General features: G+C 36.1%; 1 protein-coding gene across 2 annotated transcripts in view; it reads left to right on the top strand.

Moving 5' to 3' along the window:
- The window catches only part of LOC107757412 (radixin-like), a 69,487-nt gene that overhangs the window by 3,054 nt on the left and 56,732 nt on the right, over window positions 1-9,701 (top strand). The window contains exon 1 of one of the 2 annotated variants that reach the window (XM_016574882.1): window positions 4,553-4,565. The exons of the other annotated variant lie outside the window; for it this stretch is intronic. The gene's annotated coding sequence lies outside the window, so the exon portion shown is untranslated. Of the gene's footprint in view, window positions 1-4,552; window positions 4,566-9,701 lie in introns of those variants that run through there. 2 annotated transcript variants of the gene reach the window in all.

Raw genomic sequence — 9,701 nt, 5'->3', positions numbered from 1 at the left:
TATAGTGTGTAGATTTCAATTTCTGCACAGTCTAATCTAATTGTCATACTCTTCGAATTTCATATTAAGAAATTCTTTTAACCCAAAAAGCCAATTATGCTCCTTTCAAACTGGTTTTCTTTAAAATACAAATCTTTGTAATCCCAGGCTATCCGTAATCAGAAGCACATTTATAACTGGAATATAATTTAATTTCATTCACGTGTTTCATAAACACATAATCCTCTATGGATTACAATCTGCCATCAAAATGATACATTTAATTATTCCAGTTGCTGTGAGAAAAGGCTATAAACGATCCTTCACCTCCAGGATCCTCACATGCGATAGTCTAGTAGCCGGGACAACTTCTTTATGTTTACAGAAGTGACGTAATGATGCAGTGCCATGCTCGAATTTCCCGCGAAACCTTCCCGTACCACTCAAATTAGAAAACATTATTATAAGATAACCGTTGTGAATCGGGCTAAAGTAAGACGATAGTTTTGAACACTGGCTGGTTATGTACTTGCTCAAATATTGATTTCGGATCATTTTTAACCCAAAAAAATTACGGACTGCAGCTTTAAGAAGGATAGACAGATAAGAGAGATAGAATAGATAAACGATTAGATAGATAAAAAATAGATCAAATTATCAGATTATAGATTAGATAAAATCAATAAGAAAAAAAAAACCCTAAATAAAAATAGATAAAAGTAAATAGATGAGATAGATTAAATAGACAGATAAAATAAAATAAATAGATAAAATAGATGTGCATAGTGCAAGTGTTTGCAATTAATCTTCATGATAAATTTCCTGAGTAACATGCATGTCCACTGGTCACATTTAAGGCAAAGTGTACAACTCTTAATGTGGAAATGACGAGTAACTCCTTGAATTGTAATTATGATGTTACAGTGGAGCACTGGCTATTTGGACTACTTACGCATTCAATCGGCCCGCTATTGTCTGCCAGGCTTTTTCTCTTTGTTTTATTATAGCAGCCGTATTTCCCTTTTTACATATTATATGTTTCACCTCTTCATATGTTTACATTAGAAGCTGTCGCTCAGTTGGTGAGAAGTATGCCGCACAGGTTTTATCAATTTTTGCATCATTCTTTGATCGATCCCGTGGTCTGTTTAAGAATGCCGTGAACGTGCACTTATCCCAACTATCTACACCTGGCTTGACATAGCTTCATGTTCTTATCCTGGCTCGGCAAACGTGCAACGGACTAAGCCAGGATGCGCTGATTAAGCTAGGTCAAGCCGTGCCTTTAATGTTATCCTGGCTTTCTTAATTCTACTTTTGAGCAATACCCCTCTGCTGACAAGGATAAATAATTAAAAAGATTTAAAAAAAAACAAAAAAAAAAACAATGTAACATTACTAACAGTGGTTAATTGCTCCATATAAACAAATAGTTTGTTAATATAATACGTTGTTAATATATCTGATGTTTGAAAAGCAAGTTTAAAAAATTTGATCTATTACAAAAGTTTTTATGTGGTGCCATCTAGTGAAAAAGAATTATTGTGCACTTTTGAACAGTGAAGAAGTAATCTGAGGGTTGTTTCTGTTCTGATATGTACACTTGGTCAGTTTAGCATTTTTATGAATCTTTATGTAATATTTACTGATTGAAGTATAGTGCCCCTCAGCTGGAATGCTATCCCTGAGTATGCACATACCTCTCATTTAAATTGTACATTGAAGCGAATTTTACTCTACTCATGATAAGTCATTTAAGACACTTTAAAATTTTGCCTATTGTTTGTATCATATAGTATATAATGTGTATAATTTTGTTTGTATCATCTATTGAATGTTTGCACATCCTATTTTTGTCTTTTGTTTATTTAGTGTCAATTTGTCCTTAAAGGGATAGTTCATCTTCAGTTGCTGGTCCCCATTGACTTGCATAGTGTTTTTTCCCCCTCCATACCATGGAAGACAGTAGGGACCAGCAACGGAAGGTGAACTATCCCTTTAAGTGTCACTAAAACTACTTAACTGTTTATACTAAGGTTTCCTGATTTACTGTTTTTCATTTTCTCCGGTAGGTTGTTTATGACAACAGGAACATTGTATAGCCTGATATTGGAGAGATCAATCTTAGTCTATTCTTTCAATAGGTTAGCTAGGTTTATATGTCTATATGTTTATATTTTTGTTTCATTTGTTTATGTTTATACATGTTTAAATATGTAGCATTGTGGTCCTGTAAGGCATGACATTTTGTTCCTTTGTAAGTTTACATATAAGTTTAAGTACTTCTCAGATCTGATTGAAAAGAACTTTCACAATCCAAGAGCACTTTTTTCCATTATAAATGCCGCTGTTAACCCTTCAGTTGGTCTCTTTCCCACAGTGTCTCTGGCCATGTGTGACAACAATTTTTTTGTGGACAAGATAAGGGATATTAGGCCAAATATCCCCTCTTCTTGTCATGATCCCTCTGTCCCTCCACTCTATACCAGCACAGTCAGTTTGAGCCTGTAACTCTGCCTGCTTTACAAGATATTGTAAGCCAGCTTAAACTTTCTGGATCCCCCTGTGACATTCTTCCTTCATGATTTTTTAAACAAATTTTTGAGGTGATTGGGCCTACTGTTCTAAAGATTATGAACAGCTGCCTTGAAACGGCAATAGTACCAGATGACATGAAGCACGCCATTGTCCATCCACTTCTTAAAAAGCCTAATTTAGATCCGACAGTGCTGACAAATTTTAAGCCAGTCTCAAATCTTTCTTTTATGTCTAAAATTTTAGAGAAAATTGTGTTTCACCAACTACAGAGCGTTCTGGTTAATAACAATATTTTCTAAGTGTTCCAATCAGGTTTTAGGAAAAAACATTCAACAGAAACAGCACTGGTAAAAGTTCTAAATTATATTTTACTGACTCTCAATTCTTGCAAGTCTGCTGTGTTAGTGCTGATAGATCTGAGGGCGGCATTTGATACAATTGACCACTCTGTTCTGATCTCTCATTTGGAGCACTGGGTGGGTATTCAGGGAAATGCTCTCAAATGGTTTCAGTCCTATTTCAATAATAGAAGGTTCTCTGTTAGTGTTGGTGAATTTACGTCGGATGCAGCTCCTCTTACATGCAGTGTCCCTCAAGGCTCTATTCTCGCTCAGATTTTATTCTCCTTGTATATGCTTCCCCTGGGGTTGATCTTTAAGAAACAGGGTATCTCCTTCTACTGTTACATAGATGATACCCAAATCTATCTGCCCCTGGGATCTAATAACATGGGGTTGGGCACTCTTTTGGCTTGTCTAGCGGATGTTAAGGCCTAGATGTCCCTAAATTTTCTTCACCTCAATGAAGGTAAAACTGAGATTTATAGTTTTTGAACCTTCAGAAGCTGCTAACTCCCCTGGTTTAAATTTTGACCATTTGTCTTCCTGTGTGAAACCACTAGTGAAGAATTTGGGTGTGTATTTTTATAGTGCTCTCAAATTTGACAAACAGATTAGTACGGTTGTCAAAACCATTTTTTTTTTCATCTCAGAGTCAAACCACTTCTTTCTTTTGAGGACTTTGAAAGGGTTATTCATACTTTTATTTCAACAAGGCTTGATTATTGTAATTCCCTTTATATGGGTATTAATCAAGCATCTCTTAATTGGCTCCAAATGGTACAAAATGCTGCTGCTAGGCTCCTTACTGGTGTGCGTAAATGAGAGCACATTACCCCAGTACTAATATATTTGCATTGGCTCCCAATTCGTTACAAAATTGATTTTAAAGTCCTGTTGCTGGTTTTTAAAGCTGTGAATGGGTTAGCTCCTGTATATATGTCCGATTTATTATCTGTTCACAATCCTGGAAGGTCTCTTAGGTCATCCAACCAGAGACTATTAAATGTTCCTCGGGCTAGATTGAAATCATGGGGAGACCGACTCTGGAACAGCCAACAGTTTTTATTAGAACTGCCTCTACAATGCATGAGTTTAAAGTAAAACTCAATCATCTTTTTTCTCTGGCTTTTAATCGCAGTTGAATTGTGCTGTGTCTGGTCTTTTCTGTGCAGTAATCTATGTTGTATGGTGTTAATGTTGATGATATTTGATATATTGTACAGCGCCTCGGTCAACAATTGTTATTTTTAGTGGTGCTATATAAATAAAGCTGAGTTGAGTTGAGTTGAGTAAAGCTCACTTGAACTTGAACAGTTGAAATGTGTGCAGAAGTGCATCCCATCTTTCAGTATGGATGTTGTTCCACTACAAGCCATGAATTTCCAAAGAAGACTGACTTTCTTAATCAAAGCTTTCACTTTTCCATTTCCCATATAATGTTATCTCAGACTGGCCTAAGATGAGTTAAAAGATCTGTGAAAAACTTCTGGGGCAATTTATATTTAGACATAGTACCTCAATGAGGCTTACCAGGTTCTTAATGATGAAAGATGTCTCCTTAAAATATTTGTCAGTTTGTTGAGCAGATTTAACTTCTACAAATCCACCAAACCACTGACGGCCCATTCTTGTGTATTATATAGAAGTTTAAGGTTGGACAGCTGAGAGAAATTTTCATGGTTTATCTTCTGTATAAGACACAGAAATGTTCAAATATGTAGCTTTGTCTTTTGTATGCACTGGTTCCAAATTGAGAAAGCTTTTATTGCAGAACACCTTTATGTTTTGTGCATATTTCAAAGAAAATTTTACAATTCTTAATCGAGTATCGATTCACAAGATTTATGAATACACAACAGTAAAGCAGGAATGACACGAAACCACAGAACTGAATAAAATACACACCATGCTTGGCATTTTGAGATTAATCCTATTACATCCCTGTTAAAACATCCAGTGGGAATTCTCTTCTTTTAATTTAATTTCTTTTCTTCAGTTTCTACACCAGAGAACACCAGTCTAAAGTAAAGGGTTAGTTAACCCAAAAATTAAAATTAGCCTGTGTTTTACTCACCCTCAAAGCATCCTAGGTGTATGTGATTTTCTTCTGTCAGACGAATCCAATCGGGTTTATATTTTGTCGGGTTTACAAAAGACAAAGCTACATATTTGAACATGTCTGTGTCTTATACAGAAGATAAACCATGAAAATTTCTCTCAGCTGTCCAACCTTAAACTTCTATATAATACACAAGAATGGGCCGTCAGTGGTTTGGTGGTTGATGCTTTGAGGGTGAGTAAAACACAGGCTAATTTTCATTTTTGGGTGAACTAACCCTTTAAAGGTGTTATACTGCTGCTAATGTAATATTGATGCATTGTGAAAATAGCATATCTAAAATAAATTCTCAAATTTTCATGAACTTGAAACGTTGGTATTGGGTTTTGCTAATGTGTTTACGTCTTTTATTTTGTATTCATGTTCACAGTCTTAGTTCCTGGTTTGTCTTGTGATTCTCCAGCAATTAGTTTCTATTTAAGCCCCTCAGTTTGCCATGGTTCTTTGTTCTGTATTGTTTCTGTTCCACTGTTGGTGATTCTTCTGTGTCCATGTTTGTTTATTTTCTAGTCAAAATTAGTCAAGTCAACATATTTTTTTTTTTACATTTTGTATTTCTCTAATAAATTGGGTTTTAGAGACTTCAGCTCGTCATTGGTGGATGACTCAGTTGAAATCTGGAAATTAAGCTGTTCCTATTTTTTTATTTTATTTTAGGCCTATTTATTTATTTATTAGTTTTATTGTTATTAGTTTTTTTTGCTCTAAATCCATTTCTTTTAGATGTGTCTTTTACTAAGATCTTATTTACTGTATGTTTGATTATGTAACATCTGAAATCTGCTTGACTTGCAAATGACCTTTTTTTTTATTCTTTTTTTTTATTAAGAGTGCAAAACATACAACATACGGTGAACACAAAACACAAAAACAGCAATAGAACAGCAATGATAATAACAGCAATGAAAATAAACAGTGATGAGATGTAAGTATGTCGCTTACCTCGGGACAGCACGGGGGGTGTGGGGATGTGGGTGAAGGAGAAGAGTTGGATGAAGCGGGTGAGCCCGATGTACGTGGCTTTTTGGCTTTTTGAGAGCGTCCCATGATGCAGAGTCTATTGTAGCATTCGTCGATGTAGTCTTCTAGGTGATCCAGGTCTGAATTGTAATCCAGTTTATTGTACTTGTGGTAGGTTAAGTAAATTAAGGCAAAAAAAAGAGAGAAGGAAAAAAAGTTTGTTGACTTCTAGCAGCAGCGCGCCACCATGTTGAATCGCGCACCGTCTCGCGAGAGTTTAGCGTTCACGTTAGCGTTGCGTTAGTGTTGACCTTTTTTTAATTAAACCTACAAAGTTTGGTTCAGAATTCTAATAGGAACCTGTGGCTAAAATAATAATAATAATAATAATAATAATAATAATAACTAGATGAGTAAAGTTTGTAGACAAACTCTAAGTTGGCTTGAAAAAGCCTAGCCAGACAGTTTGAAGTAGTTTTAAAAGCTTGAAGTTTGAAGGTTTTCAATTTTAACTAATTTGAAGTTTAAAGTAGTTTTAAAGTTTAAAGTTTAAAAGTTTTGAACACAATACAATCTATCAGATAGATAAGAAATATTAGATTAGAAATGTTAGATGTAGATTAATAGTCTATGGTGTTTCTATGTGGCTGCTAGGATGTTGCTATGTGATTGCTAGGGTATTTGGGGTGGTTGTTAGGCTGTTGCTATGTGGTTTCTAGGGTATTTAGGGTGGTTGCTAGGTTGTTGATATGCGGTTGCTAGGATACTCAGGGTGGTTGCTAAGGTGTTGCTATGCGGTTGCTAAGGTATCGCGGGTGGTTGCTAAGGTGTTGCTATGCGGTTGCTAGGGTACTCAGGGTGGTTGTTAAGGTGTTGCTATGTGGTTGCTATTGTACCATGGGTGGTTGTTAGGGTGTTGCTATGCGGTTACTAAGGTACCCGGGGTGGTTGTTAAGGTGTTGCTATGCAGTTGCTAAGGTATCTAGGGCCGTTGCTAGGGTGTTGCTATGCAGTTGCCAAGGTACCCGGGGTGGTTGCTAAGGTGTTTTTTCCCCCCCCTTTATTCAGTTCCATCACACAAAAGTACAATGCAAACAGGGAAACGTTGCACATCTCAAAGCATGCAAAACAGTTATGTCTATTTTAAAGTCAACCCAAAATGAAATAGAAAAAGGGCAATAGAAAAATAAATGTTCAATATCTTCAACAGATACATTACAAAAGGTACATTTATCACAAACACTATGAATATATCTGCTAACAACTGCATTTACAGGATAATATCTGAATAATTTTGTAAAGTACTTATTTTACTTTATTAGAAATTACATATTTATATGGTAACATCCAAATGCTGTGCCAAGATATACAATGAGGTTTAAGCCATTTTGATTTACATGGAGGATTGGATCCGACATTAAGGGAGTTTCTTATAAAACTGTTATTAAAACGCTTGTCAAAAAAGGAGAGACCATTTACAAAAAGTTGGAGATTTTGTAGGCTTGTATTATTAATATTTACATCAGAGAATTTGGTTAAAATTATTATGCCACTAGGAATAGCCTTGATTACTTTGTTAAATTCTTTTTCGTTTACAAAAAAGCCATATTTTGTAATAAAATTAGGGTAAGTGTATAATTGCCCATTCTTGTCAATAAGCTGGTTTACAATTAATATGTTATGCCGAACCCAATTCTCCATATACAATGACTTGTTATTATGAGTGATATTACCATTGTTCCATATAAAACACCTGCTAGGAGAAAAATTGTGTTTGTACAAAAGTGACCAGTAAAGTAATGCTTGTTTGCGATAGTTGGCCAAAGCAATGGGAAGTTTGCCAGTTATATAAGGACGCTGCAACAAAAAATATAATCCCCCAAGTTTTTCAAATAAATGATATGGGACAATATTTGTTTGATTTTTTAAAAAGTTTTTAAGCCAATTAATTTTTAAAATTTGGTTGAAAATTGTAAAATTAAGAACATTTAACCTACCATCAGATAGTTTATTAACAAGGACACTTTTTTATTTTATGAGGCTTGTTTCTCCAGATGAAATGAAAGAGTATTTTGTCCATTTGTGAGCATCTAACCTTTGGGGCACTAAGTGAAGACAGGAGGTATGCTGCTCTCGATGATGCAACATATTTACAGAAGACCATGGAGTGACTGTAAAACACTAATTTCTAGTAGGATTGACAGCGGAACTAACAGCTAAATCACTAGGATTAATTTTAGCCTGGATGTTAGCCTGCTCTCTAAATCAGCCAGGACAGTTTTTAAAGCGTTTTTGAAAAATCACTTACTCTGCCTTTAATCCCCTATCTTGCTTTTGTGCAATACCCCTCAGGAGTCCAAGGGAGCTCTGGCGCCCCCAAAACAAACCAACAAAACCCACAAAAAGTACGTAAATGATGAAGCATGCTTTCTGTGAACTGTGACTTGAACATGGGCTTAGAGTGTTGTTTCCGAAGCTCTCAAACTGGTGCTCAACATTTACAGCAGTCAACTCCTTGTGCCTTTACTCCGATACGTTGACACGTTTCTTTTAGAGCGTATATATATATACATAGAATAATCACAGAGCGTTAATATATATACATAGAATAATCACAGAGCGTTAATTTCGTGTGTTGTAAATATTGTTTCTGCTTGTGTGACCCCTCTAAATTCAAACTAACACCAACCTAACATGGAGAGGCGCACGTCTCCCCTTCTCCTCTATCAGCGAACCACGCCTCGTGCTGCCTTCTAACGCCGGCCATATTGACTATTTTAGCTAATCTCCTTGCGGTAGGTTGTAGAGCTTCTCTAACCATCACCGTTATAACAGTGTTGCGTGCCATCGGATATACAGTGATCGCAACGTGGAAATAAAAGTTCGCCTTTATCTGGAGTGTGGCTACATCGTGGGGGATAATGTCATTATTTTAGAAAACGCAGTGTTTTCCTGTGGTGAGTTTTTTTCGGATTATTTTTGAGTGTCTTGTCTTCAGCATGTTCTGCGTAAGCTTTCTTCTAAGGTCTCTCTTGTCTTTAAGCCGCTTCGATAGCCACAATCTCCGCAGAAAGCAAAGCAGCGTTTGCTGGTTTGTATGGACGATCCTCCAAGCCATTTTAAAAGCCCAGGGGCCTCATTTATAACCGTCGCGTTCGCACAAAACCTGCCCTGAAAGAGGCGTACGCCACTTCCTACGCAAAAGGTGGGATTTATAAAAACAAACTTGACGGGAAAATTTGCGCACCTGCACGCAAACTCTGACCCATGCGTACGGACTTTTTTTTTTCCCTTGAGAGAGAAAAGTAATGAAGTAAACAATGATTTCAAACTCAGTTTTCATGTCGATATACACATTTACATTAAATATTCCACTCTCATTAATGGAGAAATTACATAACTAAAATTACATAAAGACATTACACAGAAGTTAAGCCAAAATTATAGACGTAGCCTATTGATCACTTTTCCTGTGACATGCTGTTTTGCCAGCGAGGAGTGCTATGCGCACAATAATTCATCTTTAAATCAAACTGCAGATCAAATATTATGAGAAAATATTTTTAGTGAGAACAATGATCAATGATGCACACTTACTTCGATATTATGGCAAACATTGCTGGATTTGGTGGTCGGACGGTCCATTGTCCGGTTTGAATAGGTAATAATACTGTACAACCGCAGCTGCACGTGTTGTCTTGTGAAGGCATCTCCACAACATTATGAAAAGTACCACTGTTTTTGAAGGATACAACTCGAAGAAA

This window comes from Sinocyclocheilus rhinocerous, unplaced genomic scaffold (genome assembly GCF_001515625.1).
Source record: "Sinocyclocheilus rhinocerous isolate Xijiao unplaced genomic scaffold, SAMN03320098_v1.1 scaffold1284, whole genome shotgun sequence".
In the NCBI taxonomy this organism is placed as follows: Eukaryota; Metazoa; Chordata; class Actinopteri; order Cypriniformes; family Cyprinidae; genus Sinocyclocheilus; species Sinocyclocheilus rhinocerous.
The sequence above is the reverse complement of the archived record's forward strand: the minus strand, read 5'-3'. Positions and strand labels throughout refer to the sequence as shown.